Source organism: Neovison vison, chromosome X (genome assembly GCF_020171115.1).
Source record: "Neovison vison isolate M4711 chromosome X, ASM_NN_V1, whole genome shotgun sequence".
Taxonomy (NCBI): Eukaryota; Metazoa; Chordata; class Mammalia; order Carnivora; family Mustelidae; genus Neogale; species Neogale vison.
In genome coordinates, this window is record NC_058105.1 from 30,492,108 (window position 1) to 30,519,975 (window position 27,868).

Genomic DNA, 27,868 nt, shown 5'->3' on the forward strand with positions numbered 1-27,868 from the left:
GTTTGGCTTGTTCCCACTTTTTAGCTATTGCAAATAAAGCTTCTGTGAACTTCTGTGTACAAGACTTTCTGTGGATGCGTGCGTTCTTCCGTCTTGGGTGCACATCTAGGAGAATAATGGCTAAATCATTTCATAGTACATGTTTAACTATTTAAACCACCACCAAACTGGGGCACCTGGGTGGTTCAGTTGGTTAAGCATCTGCTTTTAGCTCAAGTCATGATCCCAGGGTCCTGGGATTGAGTCCTGGGTCGGGGTGGGGTGTGTGTGTGGGGGGGGGTCCCTGCTCAGCAGGAAGCCTGCTTCTCCCTCTGCCTCTCTCCTCTGCTGTGCTCTCTTTCTTTCTCTCTCAAATAAATAAACAAAATCTTTTTAAAAAAGTAAATAAAAATAAACAACCCCCCCACCAAATTGTTTACAAAGTGGTACCATTGACATCACCACCAGCAATGTAAGAGAGCTCAGCTTTATTGGCGTCCTCGGCAACACTTGCTATGGCCACTCTTTTTCATTTTAGCTATTCTGTTTGGTGTGTAGTGTTATTTCATTGTGGTTTTTAATTTGCATTTATCTACCTAGTGACCAATGGTGTTGAATGTCTTTCCATGTGCTTCTGTGCCATCTGTATGTCTTCAGTGAAATGCCTGTTCAAATCTCTTGCCCATTTTATATTGACTGGCTTGTTCATTTTCTTCTTATTGGGCTTTTGGAGTATTTTACATATTCCGGATGCAAATCTTTTATCAGGTATATGCTTTGCAAATATTTTCTCCCAGTCTGTGAATTACCTTCTCATTGTCTTTTTTTTTTAAGATTTTATTTATTTGTCAGAGAGAGAGAGAGAGGGAGAGAGAGCGAGCACAGGCAGACAGAATGGCAGGCAGAGGCAGAGGGAGAAGCAGGCTCCCCGCCGAGCAAGGAGCCTGATGTGGGACTCGATCCCAGGACGCTGGGATCATGACCTGAGCCGAAGGCAGCTGCTTAACCAACTGAGCCACCCAGGCGTCCCTACCTTCTCATTGTCTTAACAGCGTCTTCGAAGGAGCCAAAGTTTTATATGTTCATGAAGTCTAATTTATCAATTCATTTCTAATGTATTGTGTTTTTGGTGTCATATCTAAGAAATCATTGCCTAGCTCAAGGTCATGAAGATTTTTCTCCTGTATTTTCTTGGAGGACTTTTACAGTTTCAGCTTTTATATTTAATTCTATGATCCATTTTGAGTTAATTTGGGGGATGGGGCAAGGTATGAATTCAAGTTGCTTTTTTTCCCCCTGCAGATAAATATCTTAATAGTTCTAGCACCATTTGCTGAACAGGTTGTTCTTTTTCTGATGAATTGCCTTTTTGTCTATGTAAAAAACCAGCTGTCTGTATTTGCGAATATATTTCCGATTTCTCTATTTTGCCCTATTGGTGTATTTTTCTGGGTATCACGCTGTATAATTTCTGGTTTGGCATAGGTATACACCTGTGAAACCAACACCATAATCAAGACACTGAACACAGCCCCAAGTTTCCAAGTGTCCTTGGTTGTGATCAGTATCCTGACGGCAGTGAGAATTTCATAGGTGTCTGCACGAGCCAAGCCGGAAATTGTAAGCTTTAAATACGTGCGATGTATTGTATGTCATTCATATGCCAATGAAACTGATTTTTGATAAAGGCGAAAAAGCCATTCGATGGTGTGTGAGGAAAGGTTAAGTAAGGCCTCACAGATTCAACCAATAAAGACACTATGAGCTGTCATTAGGTTCAGACAGTTTATTACTCATGCAGAGAATAAAAGGCAGAGTAGCTGAAGGTACTGGCAACGTACGCTCCTCGTCCCATGTGTCAGAAAGGACGATTCCAGAACAAATGTGCCTCCCATCCTCTCATGTTCTCAGTGGATCCCAAGGAGTTCTGCTAAGACTCAGATAAACTGGATGCCAGGGTGGCTCAGTCGGTTAAGTATCTGTCTTCAGTTTGGGTCACGATCCCAGAGTCCTTGGATGGAGTCCGTATGAGGCTCCTTGCTCAGTGGGGAGTCTGCTTCTCCCTCTCCCACTCCCCCTCCTTTACCCAGCTCATGCTCTTGTGTACGCGTGCTCTCCCTCTCTCTATCTCTCTCAAATAAATAAAATATTTAAAAAAAAACACAGGTAGATTGCAGGTCATGCCTCTGCTTCTACAGCCTGAGTCCCCAGATTGCCGTGACAGAGCCATTTCCCTGCACATAAAAGTCTCAGATCCTGAGACAGGCACAGGCTTCCCTGGACAGAGCTGCTCTGCCCTTGGCCCTGCAGTTGCCTGCTACAGAAAATGCACATTCTGTGTGGCTTCGGATGGGGAACTCTGTGCCTGACCTGTCCGAACTCTGTCCCATGCATAGTTTTCCTATGGCTTGTGGTATCTTTCGCTGTAATAAACCTGAGATGTAAGTAAAGCCTGCAGTTGGTCTGGTGGGTCTATCCAGTGAAACACTGACCCTGAGTGGTCGTGGGACCCCAAAATAGTTCTTTTTTTTTTTTCAATCAGTGGTGCTGGGAAAATGAGATACACAGAGGCAAAAACAGAATAACAAACCTAGGCCTCAACCTCATTCCTTACATAAAAGTTAACTCAAACTGGATCACAGATTTAAAAGCAAAATTATAATATTTCAGAAGAAGATGTAGGAGAAAATTTTCATGACCTAGCATTAAGTAAAGAGTTCTTAGGCATAACACCAAAAGTGAGACATAAAAGAAAAGATGGATAGATTGAACTTCATCAAAATGAAAAACCTTTCATTCTGTGAAAGGCCCTGTTAAGAGGATAAAAAGACAAGCTACATACTGGGAGAACGTATTTGCAAATTATACCTTTTTATAAAGGATTTGTATCCAGGATATATAAAGAACTCTCAAAACTCAACTGTAAGAAACCAACCACCCAATTTTTAAATGGGGAAGACTTAAGAGATACTTCCCGCCAAATGACAGACAGACAGCAAATCAGTGCATGAAGGTTCAGCATCACGAGCCATTAGGCGAAGGCAAATTGGAACCACAATGCGATGCTGCTACTTACAGATTCAAAGGGTTAAAATAAAGAACACAGATCACACCATGTGCTGACAAAGATGCCAACAAATGAACTTCTCTCCTTCGTTGTTGTTAAGAACGCACAATGGTCGGGCCACTCTGGAAAGTACTCTGGCAATTACACACAGAGTTATCGTATGCTCAGTGATCACACTCCCGGGCATTCAGCCCGCAGAAATCAAAACGTATGCCTGCCCCCACCAAAACCGTACTCAAAGGTTCCTGGCAGCTTTTATCTGTACAGTCAATAACTGAAAACATACCCAGTAAATGTCCTTCGATAGGTGAACAGTTAAACACGCTATGGACCATTCATACTGTAGAATACTACTCAGCACTAAAAAGGAACAGAGCACTGCTACACTAGACAACATGGATGGATCTTAAGGGTACTGCGCCGAGTGCAATAGCCAATTTCAACATGTTATAGACTGTAAAGACAAAGAACACCTACTAGGTTACCAGGGGTTCAGGCGTGAAGGGGCAGCATGAGGAACTCCCTCTGCAGTGATGGGGCAGTTTGATCTCACGGTTGTGGTGGTGGCCATCAAACAGATCTACACAAGTGACAAAGTGCCATACAGTCACAAAGGCACACAACATATAAGTGCGCGAAGGGGCGCCTGGGAGAGGGGGTGCACAGTCACTTGAGCGTCTGACTCCTGGTTTCAGCTCGGGTTGTGATCTCAGGGTCGTGAGATCGAGGCCCACGTCAGGCTCAACGCTCAGCACAGAGTCTGCTTGGAATTGTCTCTCTTCTCTCCCCCTGCTCTTCACCCCCTCCTTTAAAATAAGTAAATAAATCTTAAAAAAAAAACATAAATACATGTAAAAGTGATGAAATCTGACTAATACCTCTAGTGTAGTTCCCTGTATCACGCCGATTAGTTTTCTGATTTGGGTTGTGAAAGTTAGAGTTAGGAAAGATGTTACCAATGGGGGGGAGCTGTGGGGTAGGTACATGGAAACTCTCTGCAGCATTTTTTTAACTTCTCATTTCAAAATAAAAAGTTACAAATTGGGACGCCTGAGTGGTTCAGTTGGTTAAGCGTCTGCCTTCAGCTCAGCTCATGATCCTGGGGTCCTGGGTTCAAGTCCTGCATCAGGATCCCTGCTCCACAGGAAGCTGCTTCTCCCCCTGCTTGCTCGCTCTCTCTCTTTATATCAAATTAATAAGTAAAATATTTTTTGAAAGAGTTACAAATTGATACTCAATTCAGTTATTGGCAAACTTCTAAGTATATTGAGAATGACTTAAAAAATGTAAATCTACATCTTCAACTGTAAATTTTGTGAAATTAAAATATGGATCAAGTATTTCTGGTGAAAATTTATCATCCAAATTGAAGTATGCTGTCAGTGTAAAATACACACCTGATCTCAAAGACTTCATATAAAAATAGCTAATCATTTTTATAGTGATTACATATTGAAATGCAGCAGATCAGATACATTGGGTTAAATACAATATACTGTTGAAATTAATCTCACCATTTCTTTTTACCCTTTTAGTGTAGCTACTAGAAAATTAAAGATCGGGGGCGCCTGGGTGGCTCAGTGGGTTAAGCCGCTGCCTTCGGCTCAGGTCATGATCTCAGGGTCCTGGGATCGAGGCCCGCATCGGGCTCTCTGCTCAGCAGGGAGCCTGCTTCCTCCTCTCTCTCTGCCTGCCTCTCAGCCTGCTTGTGATCTCTCTCTGTCAAATAAATAAATAAAATCTTTAAAAAAAAAAAAAGAAAGAAAATTAAAGATCGGTGTGTGATTCACATTATACTTCTATTAGACAGTGCTGCTGTAAGGTGTCCCAGAGGTAAAAACTTCAGGAAGCAGCCAGCATTCCTAGGCTGGGGGTCCATGGGGGGAAGAGGAGAATTCATAATTACTAAAACTTGGGGGAGGGCCTCCATGGAGCTGAAACTCCGACTTCTGGGAAGGAGGTCCTTGCTAGCTGCTGCTAGGATCTCTGTTCTTGGAGGAGGGTCCCTGTATGCTAGGGCTCAGACTTTCAAGAAGGAGGCATAGACCAGTGGCATCGTCTCTGAGTGGGGCCCTAGGAAGCCCATTCTTCTAAGTGATGGGAACTGCCAACCAAATCGAGCTGGTGCTATAGGAAGGCCCTGCTGTTGCCAGGGTGAAAGTTCACATATTTGATAAGTGGCAAAGCCAGACCGCAAACCCACAATGTCGAGTTCCAGAGTCTGTGCTCTTAGAAAGGCATATGCTGCGCTGCTTCTCGAAGGCCCGTGCTCCATATTCCCACAGCACCCTAAGAATACCTCGATCTTAGCACTGAGCTTAATGGTTTGAAACTGTCTCTTTGGGGAGGAGCCTGTCACTTCACCATGAGGGTCAGAAAGCTGAATAGTGTCCAAGGTGGTATGGGATTGTGGTTAGCTCATGAAGGGATCGCCCCCAAGTCCTCACCAGCGGAATGTTGGTGGAAGGGGCGTGTGCCACACTCAGGCCAATCTCAGAAGGTCACGTGCCTTTTCCACTCTTCCTCTCTCCCCATCTGTTAGTTGCTTGTCAGCATCCAGGGTGACCTTGGGCGCCATGCACTAAAATAGGACAGGACAAAACAAGGGTTACCTTAATGGGTATATAATTCCGCAAACACTATGTCTTGGCCCCACAGTGGAAGGGGGCATAGTAGCCTCAGTTGCCAGGAGATGGCCAAAGAGGTTTTTAAATCCACTAGCAGGGAGCTCACAAATTTCTTTTTTAAAGATTTTATTTTTAAGTACTCGCTACACGCAATGTGGGACTTGAACTTACTACTTCAAGATCAAGAGTTGTGTGCTTTACCAACAGAGCCTGCCAGGCGCTCTGAGCTCATAAAGTCCTATCAAAATTCTACTCCCACATACAGGCTGCCTTTTGTGTAAGAAGAAGTATTAGTTTTACCTTTTGAACTTAGGGATTATTTAGCTGAAGAAAATGGATACGCTTCTCTTGAAGGTTATTCACTCATTCTAAATTGGAGAGTACTTAGCATGGATAATGCGTCTGGTATAATATTGCAATTATGTTATAATAGTACATTATTAATGTTGTTAAGAAAATCTGTCTGGTTTTATGTAAAATACACATTCATGGGGTTGAAGATGAGGCTGAATTCTAGTGCCTCTCTCTTCATTAGATTAAAAGCATTTTGTTTTTTCATATGCCAAATTATTTTTTAAAGATTTTATTTATTTATTTGATAGAGAAACACAGTGAGAGAGGGAGCACAAGCTGGGGGAGTGGGAGAGGGAGAAGCAGGCTTTCCCGCTGAGCAGGGAGCCCGTTGTGGGATTTGATCCCAGGACCGTGAGATCATGATCGAAGCCAAAGGCAGATGCTTAATGAATGAGCCACCCAGGCACCCCCATATGCCAAATTATTAACAGCAGGTCATCTCCAGACTCTGACTAAAGTCACATATTAACATACAAATGTGAATTTCCACCATCAACTTCATCCAACCAAGGTGTAAGAGTGACTGTCCCTCAGACACCAGCGCTAACACAAACGATACTCAGAATTCTCTGATATGGGGGTTAGATTTGAGGAGGTGAAGGAAGTAGAATTTGGGGGGTTATTTGATTTATTTTATTTTTTAGAGAGAAAGAGAGAGGGAACAAGCATGAGCAGGGGTGGCGGAGAAGGGGAAGGGCAAGAGACCCCCACTGAGTGGGAAGCCCAACATGGCACTTGAGCTGAAATCAAGAGTCAGATGCTTAACCAACTGAGCCACCTAGGCACCCCAGAAAACAGCTGCTTTAAAACCTTCCATCCGGGGTGCCTGGGTGGCTCAGTGAGGTAAGCATCTGGCTTCAGCTCAGGTCATGATCCTGGAGTCGCAGGACTGAGTCCTGTATCAGGCTCCCTGCTCATCGGGGAATCTCCTTCCCCCTCTGCCCCTTACCCCTCTCATTCTTTCTCGCTCTCTCACGCCATCTCAGATAAATAAAATATTTAAAAAAAAACAAGAACAAAAGAAAAACCCCAACATTCTGTCTTAGGCATCTGAGTGGTTCAGCTGGTTACATATCTGCCTTCAGCTCAGGTTAGGACCCCAGGGTCCTGGGATCGAGCCCCACGCCGGGCTCTCTGCTCAGCGGGGAGCCTTCATCTCCCTCTGCCTCTTCCACTTGTATCCCCACACCCCCTCCCCTGCTTGTGCTCTCTCTCTCTCCAATAAAAAAATAAATCTTTAAAATAAATAAATAAATAAATAAATAAATAAAATCTTCCATTACAAGAGGAAGCCTAGAACCTCTGCAACAAAGTCATAAGATTGACTTAAATTCCTTTTTGGATTACTATCAAGTTTTAAATGTCTACCTTGACATTTTGTAATACCATGAAGACACTGATCAAATCTGTTCTTAGAAAGGTTACCAGTAGGGCGCCTGGGTGGCTCCGCTGGTTAAGCATCTACCTTCGGCTCAGATCAGGATCCCAGGGTCCTGGGATCGAGCCCCGCATAGGGCTGGTTCTCTGTTCAGCGAGGAGCCTGCTTCTCCCTCTCCCTCTGCCTGCTTCTCTGCCTACCTGTGCGCGCTCTCTCTCTCTCTCTCACTCTGTCAAATAAATACATAAATAATCTTAAAAGAAAAATGTTACCAGCAACTTCTCGTGATGATCCTGTTGAGCGTTGGCCAAAGAGCACAGAAGAAAAAGCTGTCTGTCCCGGTGTTCGTGGAGTGATGGCAAGATCCAAGTGGAGAGACGTTCTGGAAGAGAAGTGAAGATGTCTGGAAGGGCGATTTGAATGATTCTTTATCTTTCTCTACCTCTTGGCCAAGTTTCTGTGGGAGCTGAGATGGCTGGGGGCTGACAGAGAGATGAGGAAGAGGGCAGGAGCGGCTCTGAGGGCCAAGTACAGTTACTAGTCGCTCGCCCTCTCTGCACCTGCTGACATGGCCTCTTACATAAACCTTACATAAATCCTCAGTTCCCTTTCTCTTCACTGATCCCACCAGAATGCAGATTTCTGCCCTGCTCACTCTCCTTCCGCTGGCTTTCTCTCTCCTGGCACTTCCTACAACAGTATTTCCTACTTGGAAGGGACCTGACCTCCTCTTTCCACGTGAGCAGCTCTCCGTTCCCTCCAGCAAGTTCGGCTCAAAAGGAATGACATAGAGCTTGTGGATACTGGGATTAAAATTTATAAGCTTGTACAAAATAGTACACAAAATAAATTTATTTTTATTAGACTGTGTGTCAGTTAAAAAAAAAAAAAAGGATTACAGGTTGTACCTACCAGTAGGGGAAGGGCCTAGCAATTCACCCAGAGATCAGCATGGATTAAGGCACACAAAGAGACTGAACTATTTGTATCTGAGATCAGCTGTCAACCTCCAAAATAGTACCCTCGTAGTTTTCCAATATCCCTACAAATTCTCACCAACAGGGTCACTCCTACTGGGCATTCCGAAGACATACAGATATGGGTTCTTAGAGCAAAGCAGTGACACTGTTCATATTTGGCCTTGGCCCAGTCCCTGCTCAACAACTGGGGAGTGGTTTAAACTCTCTGAACTCTGGTTTCTTCATCTGTTAAAAACAATCCTTTTCTCTTCTCTGTATCCGATTCCTTGGCATCCTGAGTGGCTGGTATTTAATATCCAGTAAGAGGCCAACCGACAAGATGGCCTCTCTTCCCACTGTATCTACCTTTTATTTATTAACAGTCTCTTAGTAACTGACATCTGATGGATACTTACAAGTTTCACCTAAGCCTCCCACTAGTAGTAGTCTGATTATCTATTTATCTCTACGTTACCTGACAAGGAAATGGTCTGAGAAAGGTTTACATGACCTGCCTGCCATTATGGGACAAATCAGTGGTAGAACTAGGATCAGAAGTCCTATCTCCTCACCCCTCGCTGACTGTGCTTTCTGAGAGGTGAGCATTTCCAAACTGTGTTTCTGAACCCTCCATGTTTCTGACTGTCTGGACAGAAAAAGGGAGAGGAATCCCAGGCTTTGCACTGAGCCCAAGACCACAAGCCTTTGCCTCTAGTTTCTTAGATGGACTGTGTGCTTTGACTCCCGTCCAACCCTCTTCCTCAACTCTAGAAGCCCTCACTATCCGAAGTCTACCAAACCTGACTGGACACCTTCTCTAGGCAGCCCTTCCTGACCAGACCCAAACCACAGTCATCATCCCCTTGCATTAAAGTCCTCAAGCACCTGAGAGTCCAGAACCTTCAACTAGCTGTGTGTTTGTGTATGTGTGTGTGTGTCTGTGTTGAAACAGTATTAACAGTAGTAGCTCTATACAACAGATTTGAGGGCAAAAAAAGAGAAAAATGAAAACATACCAAAATATCAGAGGTTTAATCAAACAGCCAGATTATTCTAGACTATGACCAGGATGAATAGAAATTCAGGTCAACTTCTTAACTTTGTCTGTCCATCTAAAATTCTGAAGTAATCACTGGTGATAACCAGGTCAGCCTAGAGGGTCTGTGAGATCCTCCTGGAAAAGAGAATCCGTGGTCTCAAGGCTGTCTTCCTTTATGAAGGAAAGTGGGGTCAGATATTACAGAAAGATCAGCCTGCTGAACCCCAATGAGGGCTCCCTTTAGCCCCAAGTAAACCAAGAAATTCTGCTTGAGGAGCTTCCTGACCCTAACCCTAGTGTTCTGGGGGTAGGGTGGTTATTCTCTGAATGTGACACATATGCCTATTCCAGATTTTCAAGCAGCATCTTCTACTGCTCTTGGGTGCAAGAAGATAGGTACTTCACTGATACCTGGGACATTTTCGGTCAAAACTACACTACCCAAAGCTGACCTGGCATGTCTGATAACTGTATTTTTCATCCCGTTGACAAGTGAAATTTATAGCAGAAGGGATCAAAGCCCTGGCATGCTGGGAAGGAAATGTACATGGGAATTCCAGAACTGAAAAGGCCAGTGACCCATGAGACTCAATGGCCCCAGGGGGAGTTTTGAAGCCCTTGTTCTGAGGAAAGGAAACGAAATGGCTTCTCTTTCATTTTAAAGGATGGGGAAATGGTTTAGGAGGACAAGACCCACTTGGAACCGATGAGCTCTCTTGTAGTGAGCTTTAGCTACGTTAAAATGAATGGTGGCAAAGACCAGCACCATATTCTTGCTAGTTACTAACTGAAGAGCTACAGGGCTAGCTACTCTTTGGAGGTAAAACTCTTCCCAGGCATCCTAACAAAGTGAGGTGGCACTTCCCGCTTAACAACAGGGGACCATTTCTGAAGTCATGTCTACTTTAGATACCAAGGTCTGTCTAAAGATTTCCATACTCGTTCAGTTCAACAATAGTCCTCCAGCATCTATTTCCCAGGGGCTAGTTGCTAGAGACGCAGAGATAATAATAGCTATTAGCAACAGTCAAGCATTACCAAGAGGGTTTTTTTGTTTGTGTGTGTTTTTTGTTTTGGGTTTTTTTTTTTTTTTTAAATTCTGAGAGACCCTCCACAGGGTGCTCTACCTAGATCATCTTGGCAGGCGAGAATTCTACCACTGAACCACCAATGCTACCTAGATCATCTTGTTTCATTCTTTCCAACACACTGTGGGGTGTTCTTTGCCCCACTTGACCAATGTGGAAAAGGGCATGTAGCAAGGTTACGAAGTTTGCGTAAGGTCACAAGGCTAGTACACAGCAGAGGTGGGACTTAGTCCCAGGCATATCGAATCCCAAACTGCGTGATCTAACCACGACCCCACTCCGCCTCAGAGACTATTCGGCTTTCTGACCCTCATGGTCGGAAACCTGACAGTGTGGGTTTGCGGTCTGGCTTCGCCACTTACCACTTACGTGAACTTTGACCCATTAAACCTCCACGTGCCTCAGTCTCCTCATCTGAAAAGAGGGATAATAATAGAATCTAACTCCCAGAACCATAATGAGGATTCCGAGTGCTTAGAAGAGTTCCTTGCACATAATAAGCACTATACGTGTGTTAAGATAAATGAGCTTAAGTCTGAATGGGATTACAGGAAAGGCTTCTTGAAAGAGCTGATGCCTGGATTGAGTCACAGAAGATGAGTAAGAGTCAGCCAGGTGAAGTGAAGCAGCGAACGTGGGCCGGGCAGGGGGAGAGTGTGAGCCCAAGCCAGCATCGTGGGTGGGAGCTCACATACGCGCCGCTTGGTAATTCTAGATGGGAGCATAAAGTGCCAAAAGGAGAGAGGTGGGGGAGGGTTCTGGAAAGGCCTTCTACATCACTGGAAGGAATCTGGACTTTATTTCACACGGACCATGGAACCATGGAGATAAAGGGTTTCATTCAGGGGCACAGTATGAATAGATGTACATAGGAGGAGAGATTTGTTCTATGGTCTAAAACTTACTTTAAAAATCTTAAATTAGGGGTACCTTGGTGGCTCAGTGGGTTAAAGCCTCTGTCTTTGGCTCAGGTCATGGTCCCAGGGTCCTGGGATCAAGCCCCACATCGGGCTCTCTGCTCAGCAGGGAGCCTGCTTCCTCTTTCTCTCTGCCTGCCTCTCTGCCTACTTGTGATCTCTGTCTGTCAAATAAATATATAAAATATTTAAAAAATTTTTTTAATTTAATTAAAAATTAAATTTAAAATTAAAAATGCCCAGCCCAGGGCACGTGGGTGGCATCATAGGTTAAGCGTCTGACTCTTGGTTTCAGCTCAGGTCGTGATCTCAGAGGCATGAGATCAAGCCCCACGTCAGACTCCACACTCAGCGCAATCTGCTTGAGATTCTCTCTCTCCTCCCTCTGCCCCTCCCCTGCTATTTGTGTGGGCATGTGTGCGTTCTCTAAGAAAAAAAAATACTCAGCACAGTGTGTGATACACACATACCCATGCATATATACATGCACATACGTATATAGGGACAGTCAGTATCGGAACTACCCCAATGAGGAGCACACTCCAGCCGTGCTCACTGTGCATCTGAAAGACTAATTATGAACATACATTCCAGAAGCGGAACTGGAAAGCTTCAACCAATCTACCTAAATCTGCATGAGAGTGTTGGTTCATTAATACAAGGGATGTTAGAAATAAACTTTCATTGGTAAAATAAAAGTATTCTAGATTTATGGATTTGTACCACCATCTGCTCTTGCATGAAGGGGACCTAAGAAACTGATGAGCCCAGAGTGGCATTCTAGGTCTAGGAAGCCACTGGTTCTGCGTCCTGACACCTAATGGAAGATTCCATCGCCTGACCTAAGCACAAGCTTAGCTAAACTGCAGCGACTGGGGAACTGCTAAACGTGCCTCAGTGAATCTCTCCCACCTGGGGCTTCACGGTCTCATGAGGACAGGTTGTAGGATTGTGTCTAACCACTAATAGATGTGTTTGGCAGAACTGGGTCGAAGCCCTGTTGTCTCTGGAATGGACCACTCGGTCGGCAGGCAGTTGCGCAGGATGGGGTGAGGATGACAACCCACAGCCATCTTGGGTCAGTGGAAGCTACTGACGGTCACTGAAAACTCAGTGACAACGTGAGAGGCTAAAAAGGCTTAGCTCGATTTGCAGGAGGACTAAAGGAGGGCAAATACGGAGGCTGCTGCAAGTGGCTCAGTCAAGAGATAATGAACGAGAAGGTCCGAACGAGAGCGGTGCCAGTGGGCAAAAAGAAAATGGAGTCAAGAGCTATTGAAGAGGTAAAATCAGGAAGTCTCGGTGATCCTTTGGAATCCTCTGGATGGTAAGGTCTGGGAACAGGTCTGTAACAACATCTAGGCTTCTTGTTTGAGTGACTGGGTAGGTGTTGGTGACACTCCCTGAAGTAGGGGACAGTAGAAAAGCCAGAAGAGGAAAAAGTTTGGGGGTGTGGCAGGGGCAAGCATTTTGAGAAACACTGAGCTGGACATCTACACGGAGACATCCAGCAAGCATGTGGATATTAAAGGCTGAGGCTCAGGGGAAAGTCTGGGCTTGAAACAGGACGGGAAGCCATCAGCACGTGGGGGTAGAGAGTACTCGAAGAGCGGATGGTCCCTCACTTACCATAATACAAAGTCAGTAGATGATGGTTAAAAAGCGTCAAGAAAACAGAATGTGGAAACAGCATTGTGGGTCCTCAAAAAAGCAGACTGGGGAATTGTTGAACGATCCAGCAATTCCATTTCTGGGTATAAATTCAGAAGGGGTGTAAGCAAGGACTCGGGCAAGTGTTTACACACTTGTGTTCACAGCAGCACTTTCCTAACGGCCAAAAGGTGGATGGCTCAAATGTCCATCATGGAACAGATGGAAGAACAAAATACAGTGTGTGTATGTGTGCGTGCCCACGTGTGTGTGTATAAAATAGAATATTATTTGGTCTGAAAAAGGAACCAAAGTCCAAATTCACAGTGACAGGTACTAGAATAGCGGTTGCCAGGGACATGCAGGGAAGGGAATGGGAAGTTACCGTTTAACAGGCACAGAATTTCAGTTCCCAATGAGGAAGAAATTCTAGAGCTGGATGTTGGTGATGGTTGCACGACAATATGAATGTCCTTAGTGCCACTGAACTTGACACTTAACAAATGGTGTTAAAATGGTAAATTTTGTGCTATGTATGTTTTACCACAATAATAAAAAAAGAAATTGCAAGATAATAATCATACTCTTTTTTAGAGATTTATTTATTTACTTGAGAGAAAGAGAGAGGGAGAAGCAGACTCCCTGCTGAGCAGGGAGCCTTATGTGGGGCTCGATCCCTGGACCCTGAGTCCACAACCTGAGCTGAAAGCAGACACTTAACTGACTGAGCCACCCAGGTACCCCAATAATCATATTCTTTTAAATGACTGAGGTAAACACTGTAAGGAACACTTCAAGGAGTGATTGCTTCTGGTAAGAAGGAAAGGGATAGGCAAAGGGAGTTTTGCTTCTCATTATAAGCCTTTGGTACTCTTTTTTTTTTAAGCTATATACCTGTTTCATATTATAAAAATAAAAACATTTTATTTTTTTTTTCTTAAGATTTTCTTTATTTATTTGACAGAGAGACACAGAGAGAAAGGGAACACAAGCAAGGTGAGTGGGAGAGGGAGAAGCAGGCTGCCCGCTGAGCAGGGAGCCCGAAGCAGGGCTCGATCCCAGGACCCTGGGATCATGACCTGAGCCAAAGGCAGCCGCTTAATGACTGAGCTGCCCAGGCACCTGAAATAAAAACTTTTTAAACTGTAGAAGCAAGCAGATGAGGGTGCCTGGCTGGCTCAGTCGAAAGGACATGTGACTCTTGATCTCAGGGTTGTGAGTTTGAGCCCCATGTTGCGTGTAGAGATTACTAAAATCAACTTCAAAAAAAAAGGGGGGGGCGCCTGGGTGGCTCAGTGGGTTAAGCCGCTGCCTTCGGCTCAGGTCATGATCTCAGGGTCCTGGGATCGAGTCCTGCATCGGGCTCTCTGCTCTGCAGGGAGCCTGCTTCCTCCTCTCTCTCTCTCTGCCTGCCTCTCTGCCTACTTGTAATCTCTGTCAATTAAATAAATAAAATCTTAAAAAAAAAAAGTGGATGAGATCACTCGGGGAGAGTTCAAGAAGTTGGTGGGAGAAGAGGTACCTTAGGGTAAAGGTCACAAGAAACAATATTATCTACTAAAACAAGGTACCAGAAAGGGTTATCACAAGGATCCAGAAGAATCATTCACTGTACTAAGCACAAGAGCAGCTCCCAGGATCTAGAAAGTTGTCTGGGGACCTTCTCCTGGGCTCTCTGTCATCATTCCCCTTCGCCCCACTGATCCATCCCACAAGGCTCCCCCTCTCCTCCTCCTCTGCTACTCCACACCTCTCTTTTGGCTCATGATCTCTTCCTTGCTTCTCTGGGAGCATTTACTTGACTTCCACACTCCCTTCCCTGCCCAGCAGCGTCTTCAGGTCACTCGGCCACACTCACGTGGCCAGAATCACAGCTTCAGCCTCCGTGTCTATGCAACTTCTCAGCCCTATTTCCTAACGGCCACCTCCCTCCATCTTGCCATATTCCTAGGCATCCCCTCTGCCTAAATGTCCACCCCTAGTCCTAGTGGCCAGGCCCGAGGCTTCACCGTCCCTTCCTGAGACACAGTGGGTGGGGAAATAGAGCCACGAAGGAGACGTAAGCCGGCCATTAACCAAAATATAACTACTATCAAATAAGATCCTAGAGGAATACAGGAGTGGGACAACAGGAGAAGAAGAGCCATGGAGAGGGCGCCAGCAGGTGAGTGACAGAAGGATGTTGAAAGCTGCCAAACAAAGTTCCTCAAAACACCGACTAAAAGGTTTGGCGTGGGGGTAAACGAAAAGGAAGGAAGGGGGACGTCACGTATAGGCTATTCATTCCTTCAGGAGGCTTGGCTGACAAGGGAAACATCAGGTAAAATTGTCTGAGGGGGCGCCTGGGTGGCTCAGTGGGTTGAGCCTCTGCCTTCGGCTCAGGTCATCATCCTGGAGTCCCAGGATCAAGTACCGCATCAGGCTCTCTGCTCAGCGGGAGTCTGCTTCTCCCTCTGACCCTCCCCCCACCATGCTCTCTCTCTCTCTCTCTCAAATAAACAAAGTCATTTAAAAAAAACTGAGGTTTTGTGATGGTTTCAAATATAGCAGAGTATAAAGGAAGAGTAAAGAATTGTCAAGAGATGGGTGGGTGAAAAGGTTGGCGTTGACTGGGAGAGGATATGCTATCCTCAGAGACCGGCAGAAAAAACCTAAGAAATGCAGGTACAGGTTTTTGATCCAGAGTTCATATTATTTTGCCACAGAGACCAACCTTGACCACAGGCCTACTCTTACTACAAGAAAAGAGGACCAAGGACAGAACCTTGGACAATGCTGACACTTAACAGTGCGAGCGAGTTGCCCATTCCAGATCTGTTCCTTCAGGGTGAATGTTTAATTTGGGTCTGGCTTTCCCTACCGTGTATGGCTCTGGACCGGTCCCCTTAACACCCAATTGGCTACAGGCCCCAGAAATGCCAACTAACAACCTTTACAAATCATAATCAGGAGAGAAAATATGTAATGATGCAGTCATATGTTCTGGAAAGAGGACAGGAGTGAGAATCATGAGATCTGCTCCCTTCCCTCTGTGGGTGTCTGTGGGTGTCTGTATCCGTAAAAGTGAAGGGGCAGGGTCCGCTGTCCCCACGGCTCCTCCAGTTGGACCACTCGTTATTCTTTGACCTCTTATCTATGCTCTCCTTGTGGGGGTATCAACACTCTCTTGCACTAACACAAATGGGTGGAAGCTGGCCATATTCTTCTCAAGCTCCTGATCAAAGGAAAAACTCCAGGCCTCCTGGGTGGCTCAGTGGGTTAAGCATCTGCCTCGGGCTCAGGTCATGATCCCAGGGTTCTGGGATCGAGCCCCACACTGGACTCCCTGCTCAGCGGGGCATCTGCTTCTCCTTCTCCCTCTCCCTCTGCCCCCCAGTTTGTGCTTGCTCTCACTCTCTCTCAAATAAATAAATAAAATCTTCGGGGAAAGAAAAAGGAAAAATTCCGAGGAACTGGGACTAAATAGAAGAAAGCAGGAGTCAAAGAGAAAATGTGAGTGGCCTCTTGCTGTTGATGTCAGTGCTCGGCTGGACAACAGCGAGACCGCGTTTCCTTGAAATCAAGTCAATGGCTCGGAAGTGGGAAAACCCAAAACTCCTCTTTGTCTGGTCAAATGGAGATTTACTCCCCAACCCTGCTAAGTCCGGAGGAACTAGTGAATATTTTCCTCTCCTCATAACATCCCTTGCGCAGTCATCATAAGCATTAAGAATGTTCTAATCCATGTAACAGAAAGGGGGTTTCACTATTGTTCTCAAGTAACCAACTATTCTTACCACATCTTCAAAGCTTCACTGGAGGAGGAGGCGGAATTAAACTCAGGACAGTACGCCCTGCCCCCCTTCCTCCACACCACCAGCGAGGAACAATTTACCAGTGTTCACGCCTAGGCTCCTCACTCCTATTCTGAAGTCTAAAAATACTTTGGTAAGAGTGGGATTGTGAATAAAGATCGTGCTGTCCTTTCCACAAAAAGCTGGGACGACTGATCTATGAGTAAGCCACAGCCTTCCAGTTCTTTCGCAGGCTTGGAGATGGGACTGTTCTGTGCCATTTCTACCCTCGCACACTCTAGGGACCAACAAGCTTCCCTGTGTTCCCCGGGGGCCCAGGGGGTAGAGGCAGAAGCAGTGAGCAATGCCTGGGGCCTCACACAGACTCTGTCCTGTGGTCCACGAGCAGGCCACGTGCAGCGGTAGGCCTAGTCCCCACACTTCAGTACTGAATGCCACAGCCCCTCCCTCCCCCAGCTCAGAGCCCCGGTCAGGTGCCCAGCTCCCATTTGGAGTTGTGAGGCCGGATAGGTCCCCTGAGCAGGGTTGGGGGGAGGACCCCCTGCCGTCCTGGTGTTTGTACGGAGGCAGGTGGAGGTGAGCCCCGAGTGTGGATGATGGGGACTGCTCGGCTATCACCTCTTTCGGCAGCTGGTCTCGCCACCGTGAGAGAATTAGCAGGTGGTCGCCCGGAGATGGGGGGGGCGGGGCTGGGGGAAGAGTGTGAGCAAGTGAAGCTGGAAAATGAGGGGAATGAAAATTCAGGGGAGGTGGCTTGCCCCCCGTCCCCCGTGGAAAGGTTTGTGCCTCAACCAGCAAGGCTCCCACCTGCGCCCACTCTGAAGATGCCGTTGTCGTCTGTTCACATCCGAGGCTCAGCTGCCTTCCTAGCTTGCTTTTCTGTGTGTTCTTTGCATCTGTGCCTCCCCCAGGGGCCGCTGCCAGGAGAAAGTTCAAATCTAGTGAGAACAAGGGGATAAAGGGTGCTTTGGATTCTTCCTTTGTTGGTTTAAACATTCTTTTGAGGCACTAAGGGCCACCTCTATAATGCATAAAATAAGCAGCCGTCTGTTTTATGAGCCATCCAACTGAAAACGGGTTAATTCAAGCACAATCTACCAATGGAGTCATGGTCGGGCCTCAGCTAATTGCCGGAGATGAGCTGTGTCACCAGACATATACACTCTTATTTCATTAGCTGGATGTGTCAGTGTCAGAGGCAGGCTGTGAACTTGGTGAAAAAGACCAAGGCTCTGGTTAACCCTGGACAGAAGGTGACCTTACTTTCTGGCCTGTCCTGCAGCCCTCAGCTCCTGGATCAGTCTAGCCACCTGAGGCTGAATCTCTCCTCTTACAGAAACTGGTTCACTTCACCCTCCATCCGAAGTCTCCAATACTTGGCAGTTGAGTTCCTTGTATAAGTAGGACTTCACGAATGGCCTGCCTGTGGGGAGTAGGAAAAACTAAATAAAGAATGAAGTTCTCCTGAGATCTGAAGGTGCCCTTCTCCTTAGCTTTGGCTAAGTACACTGGATTCAAACACTTTAAAAAAAAAATTGGGTTTCAAAGCTCTTCGTGTTTACTTCGTAGATAGATGAGACAGAACCAAACAAGGCACCCAGCTTTCCAACTCAAGAGTGATGCCTATAAAGGCATGATCTGGACATATTTATCAAATAGGTAACAGTTGTTCTCAGCATGCCCCAAGTCCCCCAGTAGAACATTCTTCCACTTTCCAGCCCACGTCCTTGGGTCCCAGTATCTCCTGCTGCCATGTGGACATACAGGGTTGTTTGTTCTCTGTCTTACCTCTAATTCAAGCTGGGGTGCCTATGCCTTAGCACTGGGCACCACTCCAGACCTGTCCTATACCTCAAATCAAAAGGTTTTGTTCCACTCTCTCAGGGTCCAACTTGAGAAAGGGATATTCCCTTAAGTGACAGGTTCGCATTTTTTTTTAAGAGAGGTCTTCTGGAATTTGGTAGCCTAGATCAGTGATCCTAGTGGTAGACATTTTGAGGTATTCAGGAGGGCAGTTTAAGAACTCCTGAGGGGCGCCTGGGTGACTCAGTCGGTTAAGCATCTGACTTGATTTCGGCTCAGATCATGACTTCAGGGTAATGCAATCAAGCCCCATGTTGGGCTCCTCACTCAGAGTGGAATCCACTTAAGATCCTCTCTCCCTCTCCCTTTGCCCCTCCTGCTTGTGCGCACACACGCGCGTGCACGCACACACCCACACACTCTCTCTCTCAAATAAATAAATAAATGTTAAAAAAAAGGAATAGTTCAGGCACTCAGAGATGCTGCTTTCTGGTTTTAGAATTTAGAGATGTAATGCTGATTTAGAAATTACTCTCTGCTTCTTGCCTTTCTACTTTTTTCACCGGAAGAAACAGATTAAAACCGGCTAAGAGAAACATGTTAATCACGGTTAAGTCATTTGGCCAAAGGTGATTTAATTGCACAAAAATTATACTGTTACTACACTATTACAAAGCCTGCTTAGAGAACTAATCTGAATAAAATCAGGGAGCAATTCTTCAATTTAAAAATGTGCTTACATCAACTTTGACAGATCTAACCACTTGATGAATCTCAAAGACATTTGCTGGGTGTAAGAAGCTAGTTTCAAAGTTACCTCCTGTTTGTTTCCATGTACACGACATTCTCAAAAAAATAAAACCACAGCAACGGAGAAACACATCAGTGGTTGCCAGGGTTTGGGGATGAGGGTGTATTACAACAAAGGGAACTTTGGGGGGAAGAAGGAACTGTTCTGTATCCTGATTGTAGCGGTGATTACACGAATCTATACCTGTGTAAAAATCTGGAGAAATGTACGTACCAATAAGTCAAACTTCCTATATATTAATCTAAAAACTAAATTAAGGGATACTTTCCCCACTATTTAGTTCTATGCAAAATCAAGTTTACCTTCTAAAAAGAAAGTCAAGAGGCGTCTGGGTAGCTCAGTCAGTTAGGCATCTGCCTTCTGTTCAGGTCACAATCCCACAGTCCTAGGATCGAGTCCCGCACCCAGATCCCTGCTCAGACAGGAGCCTGCTTCTCCCTCTGCCTCCTGCTCCCCCTGCTTGTGTGTGCATGCACTCTCTCTCACTCTCTCTCTCTCTGACAAATAAATAGATAAATAGATAAAATCTTAAAATAAAATAAAAAATCAAGTGATAAGCTCAAGATGCTCCAGGTCTGAAGAATGGGCATGAAAAGGCCTTTGGGGAAAAGATGAAGATGGCCCTCTGAGCCCCCCCAAGGAAGGTGTTGAATCTACGGAGAAGGTAAAGCCTGTATTTGGAGGTGATGGCTAGCCATGAAATGTGATTTGTAGCCAATCACCCACAGTCTCTCATTCCCCCTCAGTGTTTCTTTTGTGGTCAGAGCCAACCGACTGACTGACAAGGGTTGGGGGTGGCTTCTCGCTATTCGGAGTTACCTTACAGGCCCACTTGGGCCTTGTACACTGGCTCCCCAAGCAGTGATCAGGCCAGAGATTCCGACTTTGGAAGGGCTGGGGGAGGGGGGGACCAGGCTGAGATCCCATATTTTGGTTTCCTAGTGCCTCCCTCTGCTAATGGAGATTTATATAGCAAATGTTCGCTCTTTCATGAAAGTGATTTTCAATTAAATTTGGTTACTGACAATTTCCAGAAGGTGAACAATACCTCTCTGGATTATTAAAGGCCCACTTAAAGCTCTACATACCCAGGTGTGGGGCCTCACTGCTTTTGTCTAACTAGCCAGTCTGGCCGCCAGATGGCCAATTAGTTTAATGCCCACACAATGAGCCAGATGCCTTAATTCAGCTTCTGGAAACACATTCAAGGCCCTAGTTTTCTGTCATTACCATCTTTTTTTTTTTTAACTAAATTTTTTATTTTGAGATCACTGTAAATTCACATGCAATTGGAAGAAATAATACAGTGGGATGCTGTGTATCCTTTACCCAGTTTCCCTTAGTGGCAGCATCTTATAAAACCATAGTATAATGTCACAACCAAAATAAAGACATTGCTACAACCGAACGATCTTGCGCAGATTTCCCCAGTGTTACTTGTGATCATTTGTTTGTGCCTATGTATTTAGTTCTATGCCATTCTACCGTGTGTAGGTTCATAGATCCACCAAGGAAGTAGAGAACTGTACCATCACCACAAGGATCCTTCCTGCTACTATCTATAGCCATACCCACCTCCTACTTGCCCCATTCCCTAACCCCTGGCAGCCACCATCCATGTCCCCATCCCTATATTTTTTGTCATTTCAAGAGTATTTTATATATACATACACACACACACACACACACACACACACATATATATACACACACATATATAAAATCATACAGTATTTAATTTTTTAAGATGGCTTTTTCCTCACTCGGTAAAATTCCCAGGAGATTCATTCAAGGGACTGTGTGAGCCATGCCCCATTTCATTTATTGCTGAACAGTACTCCATGGCATAGAATGATATACCACATATTATTTAACTATTAATATGTTGAAGGACACATGTAGGGGAGCCTGGGTGGTTCAGTCTGTTAAGCATCTGGCTTTAGCTTAGGTCATAATCTCAGGGTCCTGGGATCGAGTCTTCATCAGGCTCCCCCACTCAGCAGGGAGTCTGCTTGTCCCTCTGCACCCCCCCTACCATGGTCTCTCTCTCTCTCTCTCAACTAAATAAATAAAACCCTTTTTTAAAAAAAAAGAATACATGTATGAGATACCCAGTTTCTTGACATCCTCACCAGCATTTGGTGTTGTCACTACTTTTTATTTTAGCCATTCTGATAGATGTGTAGCAGTATCTCATGGTGGTTTTGATTTGCATTTTCCTGATGGCTAGTGATGCTGAACATCTTTTCATGTGTTATTTGCCATCTGTATCTCCTCTTTAGTGAAATATTTATTTATATCTTTTGCCCATTTTTAAAAAAGATTCCTTTATTTTAGAGAGAGAGCATGAGTGGGAGGAGGGTCAGAGGGAGAGGGAGAGAATCCTCAATCAGATTCCCCACTGAGCGTGGAGCCAACATGGGGCTCAAGCCCAGAACCCTGAGATCATGACCTGAGCTGAAACCAAGAACCAGACACTTAACTGACTGAGCCATCCCAGCACTCCCTGTCCATTTTCTACCTGCACTGAGTTTTGAGAGCTCTTTATATATTCTAGATACAAATCCTTGGTCAGATATATAGTTTGCAAATACTTTCTCTAGTCTATAGCTTGATCTTTCATAGAGCAAAACTTTCAATTTTGATAAAGTTCACTTATACTTTTTTCCTTTTATGGATCATGCTTATAGTGTTAAGCCTAAGAACCCTTTGCTGAGCCCTAGGTCATGACTTTCTCCTGTGTGGTTTTTTTGTTTGTTTGTTTTTTGCCTACAAGTTTTATAGCTTTACACTTTAAGTCTGTGATCCCTTCTGAATTCATTGTTTGTATAAGGTGCGATGTTTGAGTCAAGGTTTTATTTGTTTGTTGCCTATGGATGTCAATTGCTCCTGCACCTTTTGTTGAAAGGCTAGCCTTCCTTCACTGAAATTGCTTTTATTTTTGTCAAAATTCAGTTGAGCACATTTGGGTTTATTTCTGGGTGCTCCATTCTGTTCCACTGATCTATGTGTCTACCCTCCACTATTACTACACTGTCTTGATTACTGTAGCTATATAGTAAGCCTTTACATTGGAAAGAGTAATGTCTCCCCAGTTTATTCATTTTAGAAAGATTTTATGTATGTATCTATGTATGTATTTGAGAGAGAGGACAAGAATGGGGAGGGGCAGAGGGAGAGGGAGAAGCAGATTCCCCACTGAGCAGGAAACCTGGTGTGGGACTCGATCCCAGGACCCTGAGATCATGACCTGAGCTGAAGGCAGATGCTTCACTGACTGAGCCCCCAGATGCCCCCCATTTATTCTTTATAAACATCATTTTAGCTACTGTAGGTCCTTTGCCTTTCCATATAAATTTTATAATAAGCCCATCTATGTCTACAGAAATCCCTGCTGGAAGGTTGAGAGGGATTCCATTGACCTATAGATCAATTTGGGCAAAACTAACATCTTTACTATGTTGAGTCTTCTAATTCATAAACATAGTAAGTCTCTCAAATTATTAATGTCTTCTTTGGGTTCTTTCATCAGTGTTTTATAACATTCAGGATACAGATGAAACATGTATGTTTTGTACATTTTTTGTTAAGTTTTATACCTAAAAATTTCATTTCCATTGGAGCAATTATAAATAGTGTTGTGGCTTCTCATTTAGATTTCTACATTGTTAGTATACAGAAGTGTGACTGATGTTTATGTGTTGATCTTGCATCAGATGACCTGGCTGGATTCAATTATTAGTTCCAGAAGAGGTGTTTTTTTTTTTTTTTACATCCTCTGTCATTTTTTATGTAGACAATCAAGTCTTCTACAAACAGAGACAGTTTTACTTCATTCTTTCCAATCCATATGTCTTTTATTCCTTTTTCTTGCCTGCTGTGCTGGCTAGAACTTTCAGTACAATGTTGAATAGAAGTGATAAGAGCAGACAAGCATGCCTTATTCCAGTCTTAAGAGGAGAAGTATTCAGTCTTTCACCACTAAGTATAATATTAACTGTCAGGGTTTTTTATAGATTTTTTTTTTAAGAGAGAAAGAGCGAGAGTGAGAGCAGGGGCTGGGGATAGGCAGAGGGACAGAGAGAATCACGCTGAGCTGAGCATGGAGCCAGATTCGGGGCTTGATCTCATGAACCTGAGATCATGACCTAAGCCAAAATCATGAATGGGACACTTAACTGACTGAGACATCCAGGCATCCCAGAGATCTTCTTTATGAGGCCAGGGAAGTTCCCTTCTCTTCCTAGTGTACTGAGTTTTTGTCATAAATGTTGAATTTTGTCAAAATTTTTTTCTGTGTTAATTGATATGGTCATATGATTGTTCTTTCATTTCTGATATGGTGGACTTTACCGAATGATTTTAAAATAGTGAGCCAGCCTAGCATACCCTGAATAAATCCCACTTGGTCATGGCATGTAATTTTCTTATACACTGTTGGATTCATTTTGCTAATATTTTATTTATTTGAGAGAGAGAGACAGAGAGACAGAATACAAGCAAGGGGGGGCAGAAGGAGGGGGAGAAGCAGACTCCCCACTGAGCAGGGAGACCGATGTGGGACTTGATCCCAGGACCCCGAGATCATAACCTGAGCCGAAGGCAGATGCTTAACTGACAGAGCCACCCAGGTGTCCCCATTCTGCTAATATTTTGTTGAGGGTTTTTGTGTCCACATTCATGAGGGATACTGGCCTGTAGTTTGCTTTTATTTATTTGTTTGTTTGTTTTTTGGTACTTTCTCTGGATCTGCTATCCATCTGGAACTCTGACAATATACATGTCGGATGTCTTGTTATTTCCCACAGGTCTCAGAGGCTCTATTATTTTACCAGTCTATTTTCTCTCTGCTGTTCAGACTGAGCAAATGTTATTGAAATGTCCTCAAGCTCTCTGATTCTATCCTCTGTCATCTCACTAGACTATGGTTCTGGCAAGTTTCTGTTTTTGTTTTTGTTTTTTATTTCTGTTACTGTATATATTTTTTTCAGTTTTATAATTTCCATTTAGTCCTTTTTTATAACTGGTTTCTCTTTGCTGAGATTTTTCCACTTTTTCATTTATTTCAAGAGACTTTGCGATTGTTTACTGAAGCACCTGCGTGATAGCTGCTTTAAAATCTGCGTCAGATAATTCTGTCTTTTGATTCAGCTCACTGTTGATGTCAGTTGACTGTCTTTCCTTATTCAAATCATGATTTTCCAAGTCTTAGTATGAGAGGTGATTTTTCACTGTATTTTGGCTATTATATCAGGAGACTATTGAAATCTTTTATTTTAGTGGGCAGCCATTGCAGGTTTAGCACGCAGGTCCTGACCTTCCTTTCCAGAGCCTCTGCCATGCTGATTTGGTCTGCTCGTTAATGCGGTACTGATGGCGCCCCCACGGGTCCGCGCTGGGGCCACCTAAGGGAGCCCAAGGCGCTCCATAGGGCTGGGCTGCCTGAGGCCTATGAGTGGAAAAAGTGAGTCTTGAGTCTGTGGAAACAATGAATCTTCCCCGGTTTTGCTTGCTCTAGTGTAACCTCCCTTGCCTGTGCTGTATACCATCCTGGTATCTCTTACAGGGAGAGAGCGCTCTCAAGCCCAGGGGCCCTGACAGGCTTCCTGGGCCCGAGTACTTCTTGTGGTCAGATTTGCCCTTGATGGCCTGGCCGTACCGTATCTCGTGGTAAGGGAGAGGAGTCGGGCCTGGTGGGGAAGAACACTTCCCCTGGCTGCTTGGTGTCAGAAGGCCTCACATTCAGTCCCGAGGAGGAAGCTGCCTACCTAAGCCACCTCCTGTTGCTAGGCTGGGGTTTGGGAAACGCTAGGCCTGGTTCACCCTCTTCTGCTGGGCAGGAAGTCATAAGGTGCCTCGCTCCTAGCATGTATCTACAGTCCTGGGGTCCCTAACCATTCTGCCTTCCTCTTTATGCCTTTTGGAATTTTTCTTTGGTTGCCTCTTGAATTATTTCTAGGATTAATAGTTATACTTAGCAGGGAGAAGCAAGGAGAAATGAGTCTGTGCCGTCTTGTCCGGACTGAAAATAGAAGACCGATTTTGCACTGGTTTCTGCTGTTGTTTCTTGGAATGACTCAGGCTTTCATCTGCCCCCCTTTTCTGGGCAAAGAAGCTCAGGTGGCTTTGCCTTGGTTAATATATCAAGCTCCCAGGTTTTTTGGGGGGTGTGTGTATGTGTGTGTGTGTGTGTATGCACACGCACGCAAGAAAGAGACAGAGGGAGACAGAAAGAGACAGACAGAGAGGAGAAAGGCTGGCAGAGATTAGCCCTAAAAGAGAGAGTGTGTTAGAATGGGGCAAACACTCTGACAGGACATGGAGTTAGCTGGGGATTTGTCTTGCCTATAGGATACTCCTATGCCACTATATTCACAGGATAATTATTTTGAGGAGTCAGAAGCACCAAAATTTGGTATCTCCAGACAGGATGGTGGCAGAAAATACGGTTTTAACACATTCTCCTCCCTTTGTGTAAAACCTTAGGACACCAGTGTGTGGCATATTCTGTGCAGCCCTGCTCCTCAAGGAAAACAAGATGGAGGCTGGAGACCGCTGCCCATTATGGCAGGCTGAAAATCATGACACTCACCACCAAATGTCCAACGTCCCAATCCTTAGCATCAGCCAACAGGTTACCTTACATAATAAAAGGGACTTTGCAGGTGTGGTTATGTCAAGGATACTGAGATGGGGAGATGGTCCTGGCTTATCCAAGTGGGCCTCATGATAAGAGTTCATCTAAGAGAGAGGCAGGAAGGGGAGAGCCCGAGAAGGCCATGTTACTCTGGAAACAGAAGTCAGAGAGTGTGAGAGAGATTTGAAGACGGCCCGCACTGGTTCTGAAGATGGAGGAGGGGGGCATGAGCCAGGGAATACAGGCCGGCGACCTCCAGAAGCTAGGAAAAGGCTGACTGTAGACTTCTGATAGCCAGACCATTAAGTTCATAGATTTGTGTTGTTCTGAGCCACGTAGTTTTTGGGAATGTGTTCCAGCAACAACAGGAGACTAGTGTGCTGACAGAGGCCAGGTGACCCGATCAGGGGCAGGAGGTTAGGGGGGTAATGCAGAGCGGGACGGGTGAGGCTGCAGCTAAAAGCAGGAGACTCTCCAGTCTGGGAAGGTGAAACCCGAGACATTGGCTTGAAGACAAGACCACTGCTGTCCAATGGGACTCTCTGTGATGATGGAAATGTTCTATATTTGATTTCTCCGGGAGTGGAGCCCCTTGCCCCATGTGACTACTGAGAACTTGAAATGTGGGCCGGTACTTCGGAGGCACGTAATTGGTAATTTGATTTACTCATTTAATTTCTGTTTGAGTTGTAAAAGCCACAAGTAGCTAGCGGTTGCTGTATTAAACAGGGCAGGTCCCTACCATTAAAAAGAATGTGGGGGAGGCGAACACAAACTTACTCATTTAAAGTCTTCAATGCTAGAAAACTAGCCCACCCAAAATAGCTTGTATCAAATTAAAGAGGCACCAGCCCTTCCCTGGAGATCAGATTCCTCATAACCTCTACCATAATGTAACCACAAGTCTAAAAGATTAAAAAAAACAATAACAACAACATCTAAACAGCAGGTAAAATTGCTATAATGAAACCCAGAAAAACTTCACAGGAGATGTGTGGTCTCAGTCCCTGGTCAAAAGCCTGTGTATTCGAAGAACCTAGAATAATGCTGATCGCAGAGTAAAAGCTGGAAGCTGGAGCAGATGGAATTTCAAAAGCACAGAAATCTGAGGCCCGTTTAATGGAGAAAGACCTATTCCTATATGCCTCGGAGGTCCAGGGCAGAAGCAGATGGTCAGAATGGCGACCCTGAGTCACAAAGCAAGGCCATATTATGTTCTGAATCATCTGAGAAGACAAGGCCATGAACGATGCCATTTTAGAAAGGAAGGAAGAAAAGAGAAAGGAAGGGAGGATGGGAGGAAATGAAAGGAGGAAAGGAGGAAGGAAGGAAGGAAGGAAGGAGGGATGGAAGCAAGAAAGGAGGAAGGGAGGGAGGAAGGAAGGAAGGAACTCAAGATGTAAGTGCAAAACAGGACAAAAAACAAGCTCTCCGCTCTCCTGCAAAACCTGCTTTTAGGGTCTAGCATACGCTGTAGTCGACAGCTCAGTTCCTTTTTACCGTCACTTACTAGGACCGATATGTGCTAGGGTTGGTAACTCACTTCAAGGACACTCTCTCTCACCATGAACCAGCAACACCATTCTTCGCCTCCTCCTCCTCCTGCCTTACCTGCCACACAACTTCCCAATCCAGATCAATGCAGTCAGCCACCAGCACCGTTCCCATCTTCAGGCTGCTGAGCCCTGGGGGAGGACAAAGCACAGTGGTATAGACGGGATCATCTCAAAAAGAATGGTCTCCATGAAATATTACATAGCAGCTC

The 27,868-nt window shown here is 45.0% G+C and overlaps 1 long non-coding RNA gene across 1 annotated transcript; it reads right to left on the minus strand.

The window, feature by feature from the left end:
* Positions 1-3,584: 3,584 nt before the first annotated feature.
* On the minus strand, positions 3,585-27,774 carry LOC122896451. The gene is made up of 4 exons (XR_006382413.1): positions 27,715-27,774; positions 7,678-7,787; positions 5,494-5,627; positions 3,585-3,626 (listed from the first exon to the last, which is right to left on the minus strand). It is a non-coding gene; the product is annotated as an uncharacterized LOC122896451 (long non-coding RNA).
* Positions 27,775-27,868: the final 94 nt, after the last annotated feature.